We start from the raw sequence: 24,307 nt of genomic DNA, 5'->3' as shown, positions 1-24,307 counted from the left end.
GTGGGAAACAGAGGGACACACCTGAGTGGGAAACAGGGACACACCTGAGTGGGAAACAGGGACACACACCTGAGTGGGAAACAGAGGGACACATACCTGAGTGGAAACGGAAGGACACACCTGAGTGGGAAACGGAGGGACACACACCTGAGTGGGAAACAGGGACACACACCTGAGTGGGAAACAGAGGGACACACACCTGAGTGGGAAATGGAAGGACACACCTGAGTGGGAAACAGGGACACACACCTGAGTGGGAAATGGAGGGACACACCTGAGTGGGAAACAGGGACACACACCTGAGTGGGAAATGGAGGGACACACACCTGAGTGGGAAACGGAAGGACACACCTGAGTGGGTAACGGAGGGACAAACCTGAGTGGGAAACAGGGACACACACCTGAGTGGGAAACAGAGGGACACACTCCTGAGTGGGAAACAGAGGGACACACACCTGAGTGGGGCACCGAAAAGACACCTACCTGAAGGACACACAGATACAGGTCAAGGTACACCTGACTTGAATCGTCACATGACCATCTGGACGAGAAGTTGATACCACAGACAGGTGAGTTATTAATAAGTATCAGTACAGGTAATTATTAGATATATCCGAGAAAGAGTGTCTCATGTGGAAAATTGGCAGAAACTTCAGCAGGTGGGGTTTGTGTTAGGGAAGAGAAGGATTTTGATACTTGGACAGATGTTCGGACACGCTACAGTGGTCAGTCACAGGAAAGAAGGTGGGTCCAGCCCACTACCTTCATTAGGGGACACTTCGTAAGCCCCCGACTTTCATTTCTTGGTTTTATGCCCCCGACTTTCATTTCTTGGTTTTATTGCATTCACTGGAATAATAAGAATTTTCCAGTATGTATATCATCAAGGTTGTAAATAATGTGGTAAAACCTAGGATGATTGTGAAAACTTACTGTGGCAAATATTTTTTACGTTAGAGTAACCTTTATCACAGGTTTATTGGAACTGTCAGAAATATTTCGTCTGTAACACAAACCAAATACCATAGTTTTCCTGCAATAAGCAGCATTTGTAAACATTTCAGCTGAACTGTATTTGATATGCGTTGGCTTATTACAAGACATAGGCTTATCGCTGAATTATAAATATAAAGACAGTATTACATTTCAGTGTGGATCTGACGAGCATCCCTTATAAGCGGCCCCTTTCCTTTTTTCTGGTCCGAACATGGCATACTTAAAAGTCATCGAAATTAACTGACTTACTTTGAATTATGTTTGTTATGAATTATTGAGGACTCTGGAAGATTTTTCATGCATCCTGTCAAACTTTTTGTAATTGCTAACGGCCTAGGCCACTTATTAATAGGTTTTATATGGCTCACCCCAGGCATTGTCTCAGAAGTAATATGTATTGATGAAATACACATTTCCATTCCTGTAATCAATTGTAATCAATCGCTGTAATCAATTGGACTGCAGACATTTATTTTATGTTGATTGAGAATGTCCATTTCTATACACATCTTGATATGTTTACGTATTGTATTCATGGCTGTGTGCAATTATCTGGGAGACATTTTGTTGACTGTCTGTAATGTTGAGTTATTAGAGAAATCCATTTGCACTAGGAAATGAGTAATGATAAATAGTAATTTGATCACTTCTCTGAATACAAATGGAAAAACATGTAGATCCACGGATGATGTATCGGTTTAAATAAGATTATCGTATGTCACTGAAAAATACTGTTTCATGGGACAGTTTTGAATAAGATTGTGATGTACAAGGTGATAGGAATATACATTGTCATTTCAATTACGAAGATATAAAGACACGAAGTGGCCTGAGGGGGAGGTGTATCTTCGGCGGTCATCATTGACCGATCTGAACGTACATATATTAGGTAACTGATATCATCGTGGTCCAAAGTTTCATTGAGTTTTTAGAATGGAGGCGGAGACAACGATTTTTTGGTGGGTGGAGATGGTGGGGGAAGGGTGTTGTATGGAGAATTGGTAGTATTGAAGGGTTTAATTTTAGTAATGGATCTTCGTCTTTATTTCAAGATGTTTGGTGACCGGTGATTTGTAATGTCATATATCAGTCTAAATTAAGGATCAATGTTTTATTCAGTCCTTGTACTTAAAACTTGTAAGTTCAAGGATTTTTCATAGGTCATTTTTTAAGTTGTATAAGTTCAATGCCTTTTTCAGACTTTTTTAATTTGCTGTCAAAAGATAGTTGGCAGATAAAATGCTTTGTATATAATAAAAGCTCATGACATGACTGCTATCAGATTTGCGATCTTACATCCTCCAAAAAACTTACTCATTTCCCAATTGCATGATGCTGGATATGAACAATAATTAAATATATACATTATGAAAGTATTTATTATCACTGTAAATTCAGGTGACCAGTAGGAAAATGCTTTTTTTTTTATTAAAACGTGTGAATGTGACAATTTTTAAGCCACAGGGAACTAATTTTAACAGATTGCCAGTTGTTAATTAAGAAAGGATGTACAATCAATTCTGTGATCTGAGACCGGATCATTGTCCAGAAGTCCATGAAGTGGTCTCTTGTTGCAGGTGGTCTTTTAATACATATTCAATTAACCTGAATAATGTCAATAAAAAAAATCTTTTACTGTGGTCTCTTAATAAAGGTTGTCCCTTAACAGAGGTTGTCTCTTGATGGAGTGATCTCTAAAGCAGAAAAGTCTCTTAATAGAGGGATCTCTCAAGCACAGATAGTCTTTTAATAGAGGGATCTCTCAAGAACAGGTGGTCTCTTGATGAAGTGATCTTTAAAGCAGATATGGTCTCAATAGAGGGATCTCTCAAGCAGATAGGGTCTCTAAATAGAGGGATCTCTCAAGCACAGATAGTCTCTTAATAGAGGGATCTCAAGCACAGATAGTCTCTTAATAAAGGGATCTCAAGCACAGATAACCTCTTAATAGAGGGATCTCTCAAGCACAGCTGGGGTCTCTAAATAGAGGGATCTCTCAAGCACAGATAACCTCTTAATAGAGGGATCTCTCAAGCACCGATAACCTCTTAATAGAGGGATCTCTCAAGCACAGATAACCTCTTAATAGAGGGATCTCTCAAGCACAGATAGTCTCTTAATAGAGGGATCTCTCAAGCACCGATAACCTCTTAATAGAGGGATCTCTCAAGCACAGATAGTCTCTTACTAGTATAATTTGTCCAATAACATCACCTGACATTTCTGTTCATATAGGCATATTTCCCGAGCACGCAATAAATATTCTTAATAACCTCAGTTCTAATATTTCAGAAAACCAGTATTTTCAATTGACTTGAACAATTCCTTATATTTTTATCTTATTTTGAAATAAGTTTTTAAGGATGTAGTTTTTATTGCATGCTATTATTTCCTCTTTTTCACTCCAGATCATATAATTTGTCTAATAACATCACCTGACATTTTTGTTCATATAGGCAGATTTGCCGAGCACGCAATAAAAATTCTTAATAACCTCAGTGTTAATATTTCATGCCCCTAAATTTGGTTTTTATTACACCACAAAAATAGGCTCTTAGTCATTGTGATTAGGAAATAATAACGTAAATTTGATCCTGATTAGGAAATATGATATTGCACTCTATTGCTGTTTGGCATGAGTTTATTCATTCCTTATTAAACAAATGCAGACCTGTTGTCTTGTCTTGCATGCGATCAGAAATATGGTTATTAAGATATTCTATAGTAACTGCTTGGTCAGAGGTATCACGTTACACACATTTATATATATTTATGTGTATAGTGTTATTTGGCCGACATATCGAGGTGACCTGTAGCAGCTGTATCATTCCCTATACTGTACTTTACCTGTGATATTAAGGTTGTATGCCACATTGTACATTGAAATACACACTTCAGGATCCCTATGCCACTGTCAAAGAAATGTAACTAAGTGTTGAAAACTCATTGTTTTACGGCATGACTATAGTTTTTTTAAATTATTTTTGAAAATAAAAATACCTTGTAGGACTTTTATTAGAAATAATAAAGGTGAAATAAACAAAATATAATCAACAAGTGTTTTGAAAAAAATAAGTGGGGCTACGCTTGTAAACGAATCCTGGATTGTTATAGTGTTGCTCTAACTGAATAAGCTACCTGGTCAATGGAAGTGTCCAGAGTGGCCCAACTGTGCAACAGTTATATCCAAACGGCATGTTCTACCCGTCAGCTATATATGGTGGTAACTGTGGGGCAAAACTTGTTGCACGATTTAGGTTTGCACACAAGTGGGATTGTGGCTACACGTCATAGGAAAAACTGAAGTGCAATGGGACAGGTATCCTTAATGTAAAACAAACTCCATTCCTTTAGGACTATATATTGCTTGTGAGAAAACTGAAGATTAATATGATTTTTTATTGATTCTTTAATATATATGTGCATGTATATTTGTACACGTATGTTAACTGGAATAGAATTGTTTCTTCATTCAAGATACATTTTGATCAGAACTATACTAACAAGTATATTTCAGTTTTTGTTTTGAATAAAAAAAAAAAAAAACAGTTTCGAAAAGCTTTCGGGGGATAATATAAGAACTTTGCCAATTAGTGTCATGTGAATTTCTAAAGTCGTGCTTTGTTGTGTAGAAAGAGTATAAAACCCTTACATTAACCGGAGTAGTATGGCTGTCGTAATTATAAATTGATGGAATTCATAGCGAAAACTTGGCAGATAGATCTAGAATTAAATGTTTGTTTTACCTGAGGCTGTACAAACGGTAAATACGTTTGCTACTTGCTTTCTCATTTACACTTCAAAACGTCCCCTTTATCTATCTCAAGGTCAAGTTACCAAGATGTAATGTAATCTTCACCCAAGTAGATGACCACAGGGTCAGCATACTGGACAAACACTGTCACTTGTCAGAAGACTAAATAATGGATATTTTTTTTCAGGTGAATCTTTGATTTCTTGATAAAGTTCAGATTTATCTATGCCCATTCTGTTAAAGTTAAGTTAAAAGTTAAATTTTGCCAAAAAAGAACAAATTGATGAAATTGACAGCTTGAAACAAGATTTGGTTGAAATATATTATTGCTGTTTTACCTTATTGTATTATTCTATTGGCAATCTGATGTTGTTTTCCAACGTTATTTAGTTCAAAATTTGCAGCAAGCAAATTTAAATTAAACAATAAAATTGAAAATAATTGTGAGTGAAATTTTGTAGAAAATATAAAAAACATATATATAACATAATACTTTTATCTGTTGATGCAGGTAAAGATATATTTACATGGATTTTGTACTCAAGTAAATGTTTATATTCTAGTTCTTTATCAAAATTATGTTGTAAAAATTAGATCGTCTATATATATATGCACACTTCTAAGATGATTTTTTGCATTTTCTGCACACGTTATAAACCTTGGGAAATATTTTCTATGACAATAAGAAGAAATCAATATTTTCCAAAAAATCAAAAGTAAACCAATTTTTTTTACTGACTGTATTTAGAACTACTAGGGATACAGTGTTTACCGTTCATTCCCCTGTTAGCATATTATTTACATAATTTATAAAACAAAGGGCTGAGCCCTACATATAGCTAATCAATATGTAAGGCTCAGAGATGGGTTTTAAGGACACTGCCTTACTTCAGAGGTTCCAACATTATTTATATCTCCGGTCCCTCTCACTGACCATATGGATGAGCTGAACATCAAAAGAAATTAATTCAATTGTTGTTTTTGTTGAGGCCAATTTCACATAGAATTTAGTCTGAGTTAATTTCTACTTACACATGAACAGATTTCTGGCGTCTGTTGCAAGGACCCAGCAACATGTTACTGAGGACGATTCAAAGGGAGGGCACTTTCCCATGAAAAATACACAAGGAGTTAGTATGGGAGGAAAATGAATAAAGCAGCTCTGTCATAGATAGTAAACTCATTGAAGCAGACGAAAACCAAGAGAATGAAACTAATTTGAAAATGTAGACAAATTTTCTGGTCGATATGCCCCCCTTTATATTACTATCAACGGCCATCTTTATGAGGGGTAAAGATGTTTTTGTTCCCCGCATATCCTAGCTTTTTATGGTCAGTCTGTTGTCTTGACCACTGGTTTAAGATAAGTCCACTGACCATTCAGTTGTCATGACGAGGTGTCCATCTCTGGGGGGATGTCTTATCAGCTCCTAAATAGGTGGACATGACCACACATCTCCAAACAGGACCACTGTCTGGAATGTTTACTTTTAATTAAAATCTGTATACTTGATAAACAGGGTCATCACTGCCAATACAGAAAGTTGTTTAAGTATTGATGACAATAAACTTTAAATTCAGCCTTGCAAGATGTAAGTTCAAGCCTTAAAAAAAGTATTAAATAGGAAATTTAAAGTGTTTTAAAGATTGTATGGTTGCATATATATTTTTCTAATCGAGGAAAATACTTTATTTATTCTGTCAAGATAACAATGCTTACAAAACATAGCTATAATAACATTTTCATGCATGGGTCTGTAAGATGACAAGGCTTTGGATAAGTCTCTGTAGCTATGAGGATATCTTTTAGTCCCTGAGGGGCATTTGTCTTAGACCCGTTCAGTTGTACTTACCAAGGTCATCCAGTCTTGGGACACAGAGGAACAATGTTACTGACAATCAAGTTTATAACTATCACTGGTTTGAATGGTCAAATACATTCACATTAGAATATACAATACGTTTTAGTGCATGGGTTGTCATTTCAACCAGCTCCCTTTTCCTCTGATATGTACAAGTGCACGTAGATTGTAGTATACATGTTTCTAGGTTTGTTGGGGGTAAGGGAGCAAGTTCATATGACAAACTGGAAGTTGGTATTCAAAGACAGGTGGTCTCTCTGTACAGGTTGTCTTTCAAACGTATTTTTTGACATGTTGTGTCTGAAGACATAATGTCATTACATTACAAAATATAAATGATCTCCGATGAAAAGAGAATGTCGCTAAAGACAGTTGGTATCTCGTTTAGTTCCCTAAAGAAAGGTTGACTCTTAATGACAAGTTACCTCAATAAAAGGTCAAGGAGTGACCTTTCAACACAGGTGATCTCTACATAAAGGTGATCTCTAAATACAGGTGATCTCTCAATACAGGTAATCTCTCAGAACAGGTGATCTCTTAATACAGGTGATCTCTTAAGTCCGGTGATCTCTTAATACAGGTAATCTCTCAGAACAGGTGATCTCTCAATACAGGTGATCTCTCACTATAGGCGATCTCAATACAGGTGATCTCTCAATACAGGTGATCTCTAATGACAAATGATCTCTCAATACAAGTGATCTCTTAATACAGGTGATCTCTCAATACAGGTGATCTCTAATGACAAATGATCTCTCATTACAGGTGATCTCTCAATACAGGTGATCTCTCAGAACAGGTGATGTTTAATGACAAATGATCTCTCAATACAGGTAATCTGTCAATACAGGTGATCTCTTAATCAATACATGTGATCTCTAATGACAAATGATCTCTCCAATACAGGTGATCTCTCAGAACAGGTGATCTCTCACTATAGGTGATCTCTCAATACAAGTGATCGTTCAGAACAGGTGATCTCTCAATACAGGTGATCTCTCAATACAGGTGATCTATCAATGCAGGTGATCTCAATACAGGTAATCTCTCAGAACAGATGATCTCTCAATACAGGTAATCTCTCAGAACAGATGATCTCTCAATACAGGTGATCTCTCACTATAGGCGATCTCAATACAGGCGATCTCTCACTATAGGTGATTTCTAATGACAAATGATCTCATTACAGGTGATCTCTCAATACAGGTGATCTCTCAATACAGGTGATCTCTCATTATAGGTGATCTCTCAAAACAAGTGATCTCTCAATACAGGTGATCACTCAGAACAGGTGATCTCCCACTATAGGTGATCTCTCATTACAGGTAATCTCTCACTATAGGTGATCTCTAATGACAAATGATCTCTCAATACAGGTGATATCTCAATACAGGTGATCACTCGGAACAGGTGATCTCTCAGAACAGGTGATCTCTCATTACAGGTAATCTCTCAGAACATGTGATATCTTGGAACATGTGATCTCTCGGAACATGTGATCTCTCGGAACATGTGATCTCTAATGACAAATGATCTCTCAATACAGGTGATCTCTTAATACAGGTGATCTCTTTATACAGGTGATCTCTCAATACAGGTGATCTTTCAATACAGGTAATCTCTCAATACAAGTGATCTCTCAATAAAGGTGATCTCCCAACACAGGTGATAAGGTGAACTCTTCTAAAGACAAGTTGGTTTTTACATATTTGAATGTTAGTGTTATTTTCATTTCAGGGCAGGTTATGTGTGATCAATTGAACCTGTAATATTTCAAAGTTCTGTTTTTGGTGGTGTTAATTTGGCTGTGATAAAGGGTTATCAAATTCTTTTTTTCCTGAAATTGAAAAAAAAAAGCAAATTAATATATATTAATAGGACAAAAAATCACATTTTTACAACAGGTTTCTCAACAGATTTCCCTCCCAGAAATGTGTACTAATAGATACATTTGTAAATAAAATAATTATCTGAGTATGGCTCCTCCCTAGCATTTTGGGTGGAAAGATCAAGAGGCACATTAAACTATACAAACTACTTCTGATTCAAGTGTGAATATTAGCTCTTTGTTTTATTGGGAACCAGTTTTTTGCCAATAAACCTCGTCACTGTAGGCTTTGCCCCTATTTGATGCCAATTTTAACAGATAGCAGCCATGTCTGACGGTCAACAACACAAACCACTGTTCTATAACAGGGAATTATGTTTTCTTTACTTAAGCTTTATCAGCGTAATTTCATTTCTGGAACAAAAGCGGGAATTATTTCTGTATCTGAATCACGACTGGAGTAGGTACAGGGGAAGTGCTTTGTCAGTTAATATTAGATTTGGCAGATTCAAGAATTTCAGCTTTTTTGTCAGATGGCAGGTCCATTCATGGGACAATGATTTCTGTGTATCTTAAACCAAATCTTCTCAGCAAAGAGGCTGGAATACCTCCAGCGGGCAAACAACTCTGAGGTTTCTCACAAATGGGTCTCTATACTTCCTTGATTTGAGCAATATAACATTACTTCCAATCTCGGACTGCCTCTTCAATGTTTTCGCATCACTGATAGGTACGTCCAGTCATCTCGTAGCCACAAAAGCTGAGATCAGATCTAGTTCCCGAAAATTACCCAAATTAGGAATGGGAGACAATTATTTTAGATTGATTCAATGATTTGGAAATATGAACTGTTCATTACGGATTTCCTTTCCACTTCTACTGTTTATATCGCTGCGATAACTAGTTCAGCTATAGCCCCGGGTCATCCCCAATTGAATTTTTATCACCTAGTTGAACAAGAAAATTTGAAATCGGCTGGACAGGGAGATAATTACACGGTATTGATATATCTTGTGGTGCAGGGGGATGGGCGGGCCATTGTGGTCCTGGGATCTTCCGTCCGGTTGCCGAGGTCTGTCACCGAGGTCTGTCACCGAGGAATATTCCTGCGGCCATAATCTGTCATGATGGTCATTTGCCGGTGTAGTGCATTATTTGATCGAGCATTCACACCTTGAAAAATTCATTCATTAAAAGTGTTTATAGGTATATTTACTTCAAAACCTTTATATATATGAATTTGTAGGAAATCTACCCCTGCTGAGTATGAACCCAATTGTTGGCTCAGTGACATAAGTTGCTCTTAAACCACGACTGCCACTTACTGAGTACAGTGATCGGTGGTTCAAATGTTGCCATGGTAATTTTCATCAATCTGCTGTAAGAATCCTACGAAGTTTTGAGAACAATTTAGCTTTCATTCTTCTCTGCAAATTACTAGCACTGTCCCTCATCTCCACTTAAGTACTCAGTGTGTCTCGTATCTAATATGATGCAAGATCCATCTAGTCTCCATAGCAATAATGAGTCACAACTTTTCAGTGTATATAGTATGATGCTCTTATATATACCGATGTATCTACATGTAGTCCATGTATTCATGTTCTCTGGGAAAGGAGCAACTGAACTTGGAAAACTTGACTATCGACCGTAATGATGGTAAATTGTTTTGTCTACCCTGGAAAGGAAAGAGATACGTATATTGTATTAGTACTGGTTCTTCCAGTTCTTGAGACGGACCTTCCCTCTGGAAAACTATTTTTTTCTTGTCTGTAAAAGTGAATATATTGATGGGAAAAAAGTGGTAATCACAAAGAATCCAGGAATCGGGCTATTTTGGTTTTTGTTCTTCTTTTAATACATCTTAAAAAACATTTTGTCAATGCAATATAAATTGAAACTGTTAAAAACATACCTGTTTGACCCACTGCAGGTGTCAGTATGCTATTTCAGGTTACCATGACCTTCACCTCTACAGGTTAGAGGTCAAATTAATGTAAAATTTCATTGAAATTTTCTCCACTGCTTAAAGATATCTTCATTAAACTTAGAAGAAGGGAACAGGAGCCAACGCCTTGCTTATTTTTGGTGTTGTATCGGATTTGTCGTCTAGGCGTGCATACCTTCAAGTATGCAGGGTGATTGCATAAATCTAGAAGTATGAACAAGGAGGTGCAACCACAACACAACCTGACGTCCTCAGTTAGCGTTGCTTTATTTACTGTTAACTATCACAACACAACCTGATGTCCTCAGTTAGCGTTGCTTTATTTACTGTTAACTATCGCAACACAACCTGACGTCCCCAGTTAGTGGTGCTTTATTTACTGTTAACTATCGCAACACAACCTGACGTCCTCAGTTAGCGGTGCTTTATTTACTGTTAACTATCACAACACAACCTGACGTCCTCACTTAGCGGTGCTTTATTTACTGTTTAACTATCACAACACAACGTGACATTCTCAGTTAGCGGTGCTTTATTTACTGTTTACTATCACAACACAACCTGACGTCCTCAGTTAGCGGTGCTTTATTACTTTTAACTATATATTACATGATGACCGGGAAGCCCTCTCCCGGCAAAACCGGTCGGCATGTAATATATAGTTAATAGTAATAAAGGGGGACGTCAAGTTGTGTTGTGTTTGCACCTCCATGTTCATTACACTTAGGTATAACCAGTATCACCCACAGCATGCTATATTTAGGTATCCATGATGTTCACCTCTGGACTATAAACATCAAATCAGCACAAACTTTTCAATAAAAGTTTGTCTCCCCTGTAAATTTTAAAGTGTTTCAGAAATCTTCATGAAACTTGAAGTGTACCTGCATCACCCACAGGGTGTGTGCAATATGCTATGTTTACATTTGTCACTGTGACTTTGGCTTCTAGGCCATTAGGTCAAATAAGTGAATATTTTTTCAGTGAAATCTTCTCTGGGCTATAAAATTTAAACATTTCTAGATATCTTCAATAGCCTGCATCACCCATAGACGGTGCACAATAAACTATATTTAGGTCATCATGACCTTCACCTCTTGATCAAATATCAAAAGCTTGCCTTGGCTGTAAATTTTAACTGTTGGAAGATATCTTGATGAACCTTGACCTTACTTACATCACCGATTGGAAATGTGTGATGCATTATATCTAGGTTACCGAGACCCCAGGTTAAATAAGTGCAAAATTTTCATTTAAATTTTGTTAGATTGTAGTTTCGCTATTAACTTAATTAGAGACATTATATTTATACTCAAAAAAACAAATCTTCAGTTCTGGTTATACTATTTTGTATGTATATATATATGTATATACTGGTGAAATGTTGAGATTAATCTATTTATTAGAAATGTGAATTTTGAGATAAAGGTCAAACAGCTTTAAGAAAAATTCATGGAATTTGTATATGAAAATGTTGAACATGCTATTTCTGGATATATGGCTAATAGTGTTATAATTATTATAACTGTTGTAAACATTCACCTGAGGAAGTAACTGCTGAGGCTGGATATTAAACAGATGTAACACAGAGCTGAGAGAATTCTCCACTTCCTCATTGCTGGCTTATACTTCCTACATAAATATTGATGGCTGTTTCACACCTAGATCCTCTGGTAGCCAGTTTATTTAAACTATGGATGGAAAGGTCTGACCAGTTTCAAAGGCATTCATAGTTCCAAAATAATTATAAGTGACTTTGCGATGATTTATTTATGTATAGTATATTATAAGATGTGTACTCTTACAGTTAGGCCATTTAGACAGATCAGACTTGCTCAAGTCCCTAATTGTTTATTGGATTCAGTGTAATTGTTGATATTTATGAGACATTCTAAAATACCATTAACCTGATAATGAAATGTGAGAGAATTAAATCAGCTTATTTCTTTGTGGCTTACAGATTCAAAATTTGAAAATGATATGAAACACAATTTTGTTGCTTTACTGAAATATTTCAATAAGAACTAAATCATATTCTCAAATCATTGATTTATCAATGATTGAATTATGTGTAAATGTTATTGATCAGCAGTTTCTTTGAGCTTCAGTTTCAAATGATAATTTTCACCTTTCAGATTTACACAAATATTCATATATCCATTGAAAATGTGAAAAATTCCCATCTTGTATATTAGTATAACATATTCGTTTTAATAAGTAGCATAAATATCATATTGTTTCTCATCATTAAATCCCCAACCATGTACCCAACTACCATAACACATGAATATTGTCCTCTCATCCTTAACCCTGCCCCTGGACTCCTAAAGTCCTGTCTGTCTTGATCTTAACTATAAATATAATGTGCGAGGAAAATATTTAAGAAAAAAGGAAAATTAAACAATGAATAAATAAAAAAAGCAACTCCTGTATCTGTAGTTTAAAGTTCTGTTTTTCGTGATGTTTTACAACCAAATTTGATGATTTTGAATGTGAAATGCCGTAAAAGTTATACTTCATTACAAATTTCCTCAATCAATCTACTCTGAAGGAAAGTGTTAAGCATGTGCTATATAAATGGCTGGTGTTAAAAATTTCCTGAGGAAATAGTTAGCCCGTTCTCAATTTTTCAGAATAAATAATGTACTTAGACCGATGAGACAAGATGTATGATCTCATTGGCTGATTAATTCGGTATAATGTATTTAAAAGTTCCGTATATAACACGACAATTTTCTACCTTTATGTATAGTAATTATATGTACAATCATGTCTGATGGTCTGCATGTCCCAGGTCACACATATTTAGCAGCTCATCCATATGTGAATCGGGCGTCTAGCAGTCTCCTGTTCCCCCGACTCTCCTCTGGGTGAACCAGGCTCTTCGCAGGCATGGAGGTGATAATGAGGCGATGTAATGACATCTATCTCTCATTAAACATGCATGTATCTTGTCACATTCCGACCCTACAACTATATTAATCTCATGCTTTCTTTTCCATGGAAACGTTACCGGTATACATGTAACGTTAATTCTAGTGATGATAATAAGACCAGTATGAAATATGTGTTTGTTCACACAAACCTCAGCATTTTCGTGAAATGAGATATTTATTGGTCTAGCTTGACATGATGTTGTGTTTTTTTTGTTTTTTTGTTTTGGAATCGGTGTATGAATGGGATAGTTTTTCATTGAAACAGTAACATGATATCACTGTCATAATTTATATATAACGTGTAAATGTAATACCCTACAGATGTCAAGTATTCAAGCAGACGGCAGAACATTGTAAATGTATATGCAACTTTATCTATGAGGCAATACACACATGTATCAAAAGGTTTGAAAGCTGCCATAGAATTTAATTCTCCCTTTCATCAATATTTCATGTATTAATGGAACGCATACAAAAAGCTGTGTTAGGGATATGATATTGGTTTTCATTTATGGCCACAAAATTACGATGTTTGTTTTATTACGTGTATGTCATACCGGAATAAGATCATGCATTGACGACATTCAACATGTGGCCATGAATGCTTATTTACAACTGTTATATCAATTTTTATCCATGTGCCTCTCTAATATATCTTAATGATTTTCCTCTTGAGATATATGTAATGATTTCTCCCCTCTGGCCCTGTTGTATATAGGTCTGCGATAAGAAGTGGGTGTGGCTTGAGGGAACACTAAAGCTTGTGTGTGTCCCAGCCGGAGGGAGGCTCGCAGTGTCGGAGAAATCATAGCCTGCCATGTAAACACAGTTCGGTACTGATTGCTGCGATGAAAAATGAAACCAAATTAGCCAGTAACTGCAATCACTGGCCAAACACTATTTTCTTTCATCCACTGTAGCCTTTTCAGCTTCTGTTTAGTTTCAGAAATTTTGGCACATGCCTGTGGCTTTGAATTAACCCTGGCTGCCATCTGCAGGGAAGGTCTAGTTTACTGGACAACTCTTTCTGTGTGGGTATTTTATTTTTTTTGAACTCGCTTAGCTTTGAAAGTCACAAATGACCTGGAATACTGCGTTGGTCACCAAATGAAAGTCACCTTTCAGTTTTTCACACAAATGTTTATCTACATCTAAAATGGCCTTAATTTAGTTTTAAGATAAATTTGATTTGATACATCCTCCCTGTCTGTCTGGTTGCTAAGGGGGTTTCTAAGGAGGACATGGTCCGGAGCCATCTTCACTGAAATATCAATTTATAAGTCAGTCAGGGTTTATTTTGTTTGTTTGAGAATATATACATGTTGAGTAGGCCACACATAGTTCAAATCCCACGGGATCTATTAGAAGGTTAAATTGGGGCTCCACAGTTCTTTCTTTGTCAGTGTTTCTTGTTTCCTTTCAGAGTAATGTGCATAGGAAGGAAACTTGTCTACATTACATGAATTACAAAAAAGGACCAGTTAATCAATTGACAGACTATAGAGGCTAAATGTAACATGGATACCTGTATTAAACCTGTCTACAACAAACAGTGGACAGTTCTCATTACACAGGTTGTATATAACGGACAATGGACGGCATACAAAGTGTCTATACAATAAACCTGTGTATACAGAAAACCTGTCCATAACGGAAACTGGGCTAGAAAAAACTGTTCCATTACAGAAACTTGCCATACATGGAACTTGTCATTCAAAGGAAATATCTCAGAAAAGGTTGCTTGTCTATACATTGAATTGGTACAGGAAGAGGATCTAGTAATTTGTAGGAATTGACTTGTGCCCAATCCTTTTGACTGTTTAATGTCTATAAAATACGTTTGAATGTAAATTTAATTGGTGGATTTAAAAACTTGTGAATATAGGAAACTTGTCGATAAAGGAACCTTTTCTATAAAGGATATTTGTCTATAAAAGGAACTGTTTGCTATAAAAGAAAATTTTCTTAAACAGACTTTTATACTCATTAAGGAATTTTGTAGAAAATAACAAAATAGTGCCAAAAGTCTTCATAAAAGAAGTGCCAGACAATGAAATAAAATTGTTCAACAGAAGAGAAGTTTAAATTTGGTACAGACTCAATGAAACTTAGATTGATTCTTTTTTCTTTCCNATCTTCAGGTTGTAAAACTACAGGTTACCAAATGTTATTATGTAAGGGTGGCATTGAGACCTCCTACTAAGCGGCTCACAAAAACACTGTTTATACTGGACTATCTTGTTGCCTAATATATTATTTACGACCTCGTCTCATAAACGTCTTGGTGATAAGATAGTGAAGGAGATCTGCCCTAAACAAGTACCTCAATATATACAGCCAATTTCACTTCCTACACTATCACAAGCTATCCAGGTTAAACAAACTGTTTAACTGTTAATTTTTAGGGTATTTTTATACATGTACCATAACATCTGTCTATACTACAGTTGTGGGATCGCACAACGTTACACGATGTGTGGTGTGCGCACAATGTGTGCATGGTGTGTGAACGATGTGTGAACGATGTGCGAACAATAAAAAGTTGGACGATCATTGCTTGTGCACATTTGTGTGCACGATGGATGAACGTTGTGCGATAACAATCATGGTTGGTGTAAAATGAGGAATGCCTTAACAATATATACAGTTTCGTGTTTAAATATATAAGCTTGATTTTTACGTATGTTTCTATATTCTACCTACATCTATAAGCTTATCTTTATGTCTTTGCTTTCTTAAAATTTGTAATTGTGTTTTCGGTATTTTTTAAACGACCTTAATCGACACATGTGAAATTACACATGACAGTCCCGTATACAGGTAAACATAGCCACTTTGTACATGTACCTGGACCGTAGTTTTCCCCCGCCCGGGGCGCTTACATATTTCTTTGGGTAGGGTCAGGGGTGTGAAAACCCAGATGCAAGGGAGCTATAGGCAAACCGAATGCAAATAACAAATACTAAATGTCCAGTTGTGTTTTCATTACGGTCATACGGTATCGCATATCAGCTCTATGTGTCGGAGCCAAACCCATTCAACGGTCACTGTAATGCTGTGTTACACGGATTGTAAAACTGTACATAATCTTCATAACTGTGATGAGAAATTACAGTAATACATACAGTTTTCATTATTGCATACAAGCTTTTCGTATTTTTTTCATTCCATAATATTGATTTACAAATTGTACCCATGCAATCAAACAGTTGTGCGGAGAGAAGCGCACAACGGGGCGAACGATTGTTAAATCGCACAGTTGTGCGCACCATGTGTGGATGATGTGCGAACGGTGTGTAACAATGTATGCACGCTATTTTTGGTGCGTTGTGCGGTCACACAACTGTACTACCATGTAGAAATAACCCCAACATCCGAGGATCCAGGGAGGCTGGGGTCATTTAAACCGCCCTCCCCCCCTCGTCTTTTGAAATAGAATTAGCTGTTTTTCTATAAACCCTCATACCCTCAATCACAGCTTCTCTCCTGGACCTTCTCCGTCTCAACAAAATCCTGGATCCACACATGTCAAATGTCTTTTTCTACATGACAATAACTTGCCTACATAGTGACAACCTGTCCAGTACGACCATTTCGTCTCTCCTTTCCCTCGACACTCCTTATTGACAGTTTTCACTTAGTAAATAAGTGATCATTTTAAAGGAAATTATCTGTTCATGTTATTGTAAGCGTCTACCTATGCCATGTTGTAAAGTATATATTCTGATATTTAAAACTGTAAATGATGAATGCCTATACTTTAATAAGCCTAAGTCATGTATATAATATCAAAAAGGCATAAACATATACAACAGTAGAGTTATATTATCTCTGACAGCTTTTAAAGGACAGACACAACACTTTTTCTTTCACTGTATACATGTATATTTACCATAGAAATTGATAGCATGTCTTATATTATGGCATTACTCCTCAAATTTACATTTGTACTTGTTATTTTAACATTAGCTTTCTGAAATTTTCAAAACACATTTATTTATTTTCATTTTCTGATAGTTCATATTTGTTTAGTAATCAGTATATTGTTTGTTTGCCTTGGATTGTATAACATTAAATCAAATTTTGAATGACAAGAATTTAAAATAAAGAAATACCACAAAATATAATTTTCTGTTAAACAGATGTAAAGCTAACCATGCTTTTGGTGTGTGCATCCCCTTATGTCCATGTTTGTTGCAATAGAAACCTACACCTTTGAATGACAGCCAAAGTTTGTCTATTGAAATTAGCAATGAAAGTGCATTTTGTATTTTACTCAATGAGATGACATGTTAGCTGTAGGGAGATATATTCAGGCCGACTACAGTGATATTGGGTTATTTCTGAAACTCTAGCCAGGGTGCAGTGCTTACACAGTTGAACAGGAGTCTGGGTGTACTTTCACTGTAGCTTTGATACCAGTAACCTGCGCCTGGACCAGCGGAGCTGTCAGAAGTTGTTAGACCCCCCCTGTCATTCATGTGTTATCATACCCCTAACTAAAGCGAAGAGACAGTGTCGATCATGTGATGTGTGAGCGCTCGTGTGTGTAGGGAACACTGCGAACAGGGATATAGCACTAACAGAGAGTTAAAGGGGACAGGTAGAGGATATAGCGTTGATCTTACGGACGGATTACAGGTAGATCTCTCTCAGGTGTGAATTTTACCTGTGTTTTATCAAACAGAGGTTACGGATTACAAGATTCAACTTTATATAGTCTTCAACCACAGAATTCACTACAATTAACACAGGTAAGCCATTTAGCCATTTTCATTTAATTTTTTGTTTTCAATTTTTTCTTCTACAGAAATCAAATGGGCATCTATTTCTCTTGTAAGCTTCAACAAAATAAATCAAAATACTTTTGTCAAAGAAAATTATCTGAACTTTTGTTTAATCTTGATATGGTTTCAAACCTCCCCTGCTGTCGTCTGCTCATAGCACAGCATATCATAAGGGAACTTACAACATGAAAGTACAACATGCAGGTATTTCTGTTTTTACTTGATTTATACTTTTACATTTAATTCTGTGATTTGAGTGGAAAGTGAGTGTCGGTAATGTCGAGTAATGGTGGACAAAGATGATGATTGATTTAAAAAGTACTTTATCAAGATCGTGTACATTTCTATTTTCTATGCGTAATTGAATGTTTAAGTGAGTTTTATGGCGTGAGTTTTATTGAGACCCTGAGGCAAAGTTCAGATTTTCACAAGACCTGTGGCTATGTACAATTTTTTAAGTTTGTATTTTGTATTTTCAAAACCTTTAAAAACATTTTCAACAAAAATGCTGTTTGTAAAAGATTCAAGAAAGGAATCAGTTTTGGAAACTTGTATTGAAATCATGTGAAATAATATTGGGAAAACCTGTGCAATTTTTCAAAGATGCATCCATCAAAAAATAAGAAATGTCTACATCGGAGGTGTAAGGAACAAAAAAGTTAAATGTGTGAAAATAGATATTCACAAGAATGTTTGAAATGTTACGAATAAAAAATTAGAAGTTGTAGTTATGCCAGGCAAACAAAAAGGCCCTGTTTGTAGTCACCTACATTATTGCTCGTATTTATTCACCCAGCGAGAAATCCTAGAAGAAAGTGTCAGTAACGACGACTGTTTGTAAGATACAGCATGATTCTGGATCAAAGTGTACATGAGGTTTCTCTAGAAGGCATTACACATGTAAACCTATCTACTCTGGGGGGTTAAATCCTCGTAAAATCGCTTGCCAAAAGTATATATATTTGACAGCAAGCAAATGAAAAATCATAGCAGATCTTGTAGGCATGCAAAATTTATCGTCCAAGAAATTTGCTTTCTACCAGACAATTTCTTGTTTTACTGCAACTGTCTCCTTTAACAGACTTACATGGAAACTGATTTTCTGCATGGCCGAGATATCTGAAAACGCATTTCGCGTGTGCGGTGTCGTTTGTAATATTTTTGTAGCTTTTTAACTCGAGTTGTAACGAGTTGGAATACTTTATTACACATCTGTACGATATGCCTGATGCACATGATGCAAATCGGTTCAAATTTTATTTCAAAGTCGTTGATGCGCGACTGTCATATTTTTATGTTGTATCATTACAAGAATTATTTCCTACGAAATGGTCTCGCATGTTTTTCTAGAGTTTATTTAAAGTCTTTGAATTTTAGCATAATTATATATATAGCTGCACTAGAGTTGAATTTTTGTTCAAATATTGATTGTTCACTTTGAATATTTAAATCTCGAACATCAAACAAACACAGATGAGATAGTCAAGCTTGGGTAGGGAGAATCCTTTTATTATCTATTGACTTCATAACATTTACTCAGATATGTTGGAAGATAGCTATAGCAAGTTCTAATATTAAACCAAAATAATTTTGAATTAATTATTTCTTATGAGAATTTTTAGCTTAAGATTAAAATATTAAAGAAACTATTTCTCCCTCTAAAATATATTGACACATTTTTCGATTTTGATGTTATCTTTTAAAATCTGATATTTAATCTAAGGTGGCTGATTTTTGTTGATTCATACGTTAAGTTATATTGAAGATTATTCCATTTGAAAATATTTCTTCTTCTTTTTGTGTGTGTGATGAAGATCAGCAGAAAATTCAATTGATAAGGAATACACGTCGTGGAGCTTACAAGTTAGAACCAGAGTCTTGAGTTTTACGCTATTGACTGAATACCTTTGATTAGAAAACCCAGAGGTCTGCAGTGATATTTTAATCCCTGCATTTCAGCTTAAATCTCAAGTAGAGATTTGTAAATGTACTGAATGTATATTTCTTCAAAGAGGACATTTCATGCATAAAATAAAGCACATGAAAATAAAAACTGAATGATAGATTTTATTTTGCGTTAAAGAGCTGTTTGATTAAAATGTACTAAATCTGATGGATAATTTTGAAGTTTTAGAGTGAACCTATTTTCAGTTCATATACATTTTCAGTTTCCTTAGTTTTATGCAAAAGTTATGAAATCCCTTTTTCAGAGTGTAACATCATGACCATTTGGTGGTAAATGGAGTTCAAAGCAAAGGTTGGATGTGGTTGATTTGATATTTTGGTTTCAGAGTTCTGGTTGGTTTGTCAGAGGCACAAGAGTATGTTTATTGTGTGGGAGAATTATTTGGTGGTTTTCTTTCCACTTGAAACCATGTGGAGCAACTATAATATTTGTGGACCAGAAACTTGATTTTTTCATCATTTCAAGGTGCGGTGCGGTTATGCCATAAATCTGTTGGTGTATTTTACAAGTAGGTATTGAATGATGCGGAGCAGGGAAGTTGATACAGTGTGGACCTTATGTCGAGGAATGAAGGGGTGGTGTATAAGATACTGAAATATTCGGTCGTAATAATAATATTCCCATAGCGTTCTCTATCCCAGTACATGTATTAAAACCTTATAGAATTACTCGAAAAAAATTCCCATAACTTACCACTACAGATTTTTTGGCCAAAATAGATAAAAGTCCATATGAATCTTGATACCAGATGGTACCTCTACTTGATTTCAGGTCCGGAATAAAATGTGAAAAAAACGACAGTGCGGTGTGTGTTCATTTATACGTGTATGTAACCTAGACATTAGATGGTAATTTTTGTTTTGAGTAAATTGAACCTGCATTGTTTATGTATGCATGGCCCTGTAGTGATTATATTGCCCTTTTTAAGAAATCTAGCACTCAAGCCTTTTAGATATGACACAAGAAAAATATGATATAGGTTGTTTTGAGATGACCATACTTGTAGACATGTAGTTATATATATTGCCACATCCTGTTTAAATTAATTTCTTATGAAATTTGTAAAAAATTAAAAACCTTGGACCAAGTCTATCACTTTTTAGGTGATGTAAATCATAATGATAACTATTTTGGTGAAAATAAACAGGTTGGACCTTCTCCATCTGCATCAAGTATACAGTTTAAATATCAACATTCATGTTTCTATATAAAAAATGGAGTGATAGACGATTTGGAACTATTCCATCATTCTTCAGCTATAGAGGTGCAAGTTACTAATCCACCACCGTTACTTAACCCATCCATAGACACTGGCTTGAAATTGAGGTTACATGGGAGTGTAAGTCTGCTCCGCTGATCATCGTCACTTGAAAGTGAGGTTATGTGCCAGTACGGTTGGCCATGCTGGTGCATAAAGCGATGACAAGCACCTGTTGATATTGACCTGGCACACGCATAGCCAATAACAAGATGGGTTTGAACATCAGGAGATATGTCATTGCCAAGTCCCCTCTGACGAACAGCATTGTACTTGACACAGCTTGAGTACAGGGATATCATGGCCACAGATGTTATATTCTGTTTTCATGTGAAATTGAGACCTACTGTCTTCTCATTAAGGATATGATGCTACCTTTCACATTCTACCTGCTATTTTTGTTCAGTCTAAATCTTATCACTTTTGATTCAGATTTCAGGTGTTCTTCAAATCGTGCCATAAATGACTTGTATTTCGCAATATACTGTAGTGAATTTGTGAGAACATCAGAATGCCTCATGAATTTTTTCTGAAGACACATTTACACAAATGATGCATATTTTTCATAAGTGGAGTGTTGTGTACTGACATTGGGTCTCAATCTCTAATATACAGAGTTATAGCCCTTTGTCAATTTTCCATAGCAAAGTTAATTGATAGTTGAGGACTATGCAGAGATTCCTCAAGCCTATTATACACAGAGTTATGGCCCTTTGTTCATTATTGATAACAAAATGTTAAGAGGTGGGGGACTATGGATAGATTGCTTGCAATGCTTTGTCTTGTTTGATATTAAGTCACAATAATTTTGGACAGATCATTACCAGAATTTCCTGGTTAAGAAGATTTCTCCTCTGAATTTAATTGTCTCGTACATCACCAGACTAAAGATCCAGCCATCAAAACGCCATTGGATAGGAGTTTTGACCCAGACTGCTTCTTGTGTGGACAAGAGTCATCATCTTGACCATTGGTCAGTTCTTAATTGTCTCGTAAACTTTCAACTTATTATATGAGAATTTTGTTTATTTTCAAACTCCAAAAAAATCATGTATTTTCTTCGATTCAAAATAGTCGACACTAAACAAGAAGAACTCAAAATTTTGCAGATATCTTAGAACTTCTTGTAAATAATTTGTATTTGTGTGTTTATTAAGCCTACAATACTCATTACAACTTCAGTAACTTGCTTGACCACTGCATTGTTCAGGTGGATAGACTAATTATAGGGATTACACCCACCTAATGCATGTCCAGCATTTACCGCGACATGCTAATGAGCTGGCATCGCATGTCCAGTTTGCCTGACCAGGGGTCATCAGAATGCGGACAGGGCATGCATTGGTCAGTGTTATTATCCCACCTCGACCTGACATAACACCAAGGTCCTTTGTCCTGGAGCCTGCACCCGGCCGGCCATCTTGACCACTACCTTATATGGGGATTATCAATTAGGGTGATCACTGTAACATGTTTATGGACACCAGAGATATGCTTACCGACAATGGACATCAGTCATTAACATAAATTTTTCTGTCAAGTTATTTTTGAGTATGTTGTCAATCAAATAAATGGATGTTTCTTCATGAGACCATGATCAGTGCAATCCCCAAACATGAGAATAAGATTTGATCAAAAGCAAGATGTTTTAGAAAAATTATTGAAATTTTATCGGTTTACCATATAACTTTGTGTATACAGTTGAACCTTGCTGGTCTGGACAGATTTGTGTTTTCTGAGGAGAACCTTGTTAGTAAGGAAACATTTGTTTTGTGTGCAGTGGGACATTGTTAATCTGAGCAGTTTGGTGTGTGCACATTAAAACCTTGTTAATCTGAACAGTTTGGTTGGTGTGAACAGTGGAACCTTGTTAATCTGAACAGTTTGGTGTGTGCACATTAAAACCTTGTTAATCTGAGCAGTTTGGTGTGTACACATTAAAACCTTGTTAATATGAACAGTTTGGTTGGTGTGAACAGTGGAACCTTGTTAGTCTGGACACTTTGGTTTGTGTGTACAGTGGAACCCTGTTAGTCTGGGCACTTTGGTTTGGGTGTACAGTGCTGGATCCTTGTTAGTCTGGACGCTTGGATTTATGTACAATGGAACCTTGTTAGTCTGGGTTTTTTTAATCTATGTTTACATTAGGGCCTAATGGTAGTCTGGATTTTTTGTGTGTATTTACTGTGAAACCCTGATATTTAGTTTCTCTGGAAATTTGGCTTCAAATACAATTGTATATAGTTGACCTAATTTCGAACATCACTTCAAGTTTCATTGTCAATATTCCACCACTTTGACAGCCCGGAATTAACTTCCTTTTTAAATAACAACATTACCAGTGGTAGACATTTGTTTATCAGCCCAAACATGTTTGTATTTGTATGCCATCTAGATATAATTTCAAAACTTAAAAGAACTGTTAGATGTTATTTCAAAGCTTTTAAAAGAAAAAGAAGTTAACTATATCATCTTAATTGCCCTTAAAAGCTCGGTTCTGAATGCCCCATGAACCAAGGAACATTAATTCTCACTTAGCTATGTGTTCGGTTCATGACGCTTACAGATCACTAATGTACAGAATTAAGTCACGATCCGATGATTCGATCACATGTTGTCAGATATGAACATGGATGTTGTTCTTCAAACAGTATCGACATACCGATCAGCGACTGTCAATTTTGAAAAATTTGCTGAATGGAAATGCATACCCAAATATCTCTGTTCCGAATTCAGAGACACTCATAAAAATGTATTTTCATGTAATGCTATTGAGTATTGTGAAAAGTTTAGAAACTTCTGGCTCGAGATTATTAATTATAAAGTAGTAATCTTTATAATAGCAATACACATATTACCTGCTCTGTTACATTGATTTTAAACTGATGCATACAGGTATTGCTTACCACAGCTTTTAAACTGATGCATACAGGTATTGCTTACCACAGCTTTTAAACTGATGCATACAGGTA

The 24,307-nt window shown here is 35.9% G+C and overlaps 1 protein-coding gene across 3 annotated transcripts in view; it reads left to right on the top strand.

Moving 5' to 3' along the window:
- Window positions 1–24,307, top strand: part of LOC110440333 (protocadherin-11 X-linked-like) — a 112,062-nt gene that overhangs the window by 47,902 nt on the left and 39,853 nt on the right. The window contains exon 1 of one of the 3 annotated variants that reach the window (XM_021483325.1): window positions 10–569. The exons of 1 other annotated variant lie outside the window; for it this stretch is intronic. The gene's annotated coding sequence lies outside the window, so the exon portion shown is untranslated. Of the gene's footprint in view, window positions 1–9; window positions 570–17,456; window positions 18,079–24,307 lie in introns of those variants that run through there. One more of the 3 variants, XM_021483324.1, reaches the window with a different exon arrangement.

The sequence above is a fragment of the Mizuhopecten yessoensis genome, unplaced genomic scaffold, assembly GCF_002113885.1.
Source record: "Mizuhopecten yessoensis strain PY_sf001 unplaced genomic scaffold, ASM211388v2 scaffold11179, whole genome shotgun sequence".
NCBI classification, from domain to species: Eukaryota; Metazoa; Mollusca; class Bivalvia; order Pectinida; family Pectinidae; genus Mizuhopecten; species Mizuhopecten yessoensis.
This window is presented reverse-complemented; position numbering and strand designations above follow the sequence as displayed.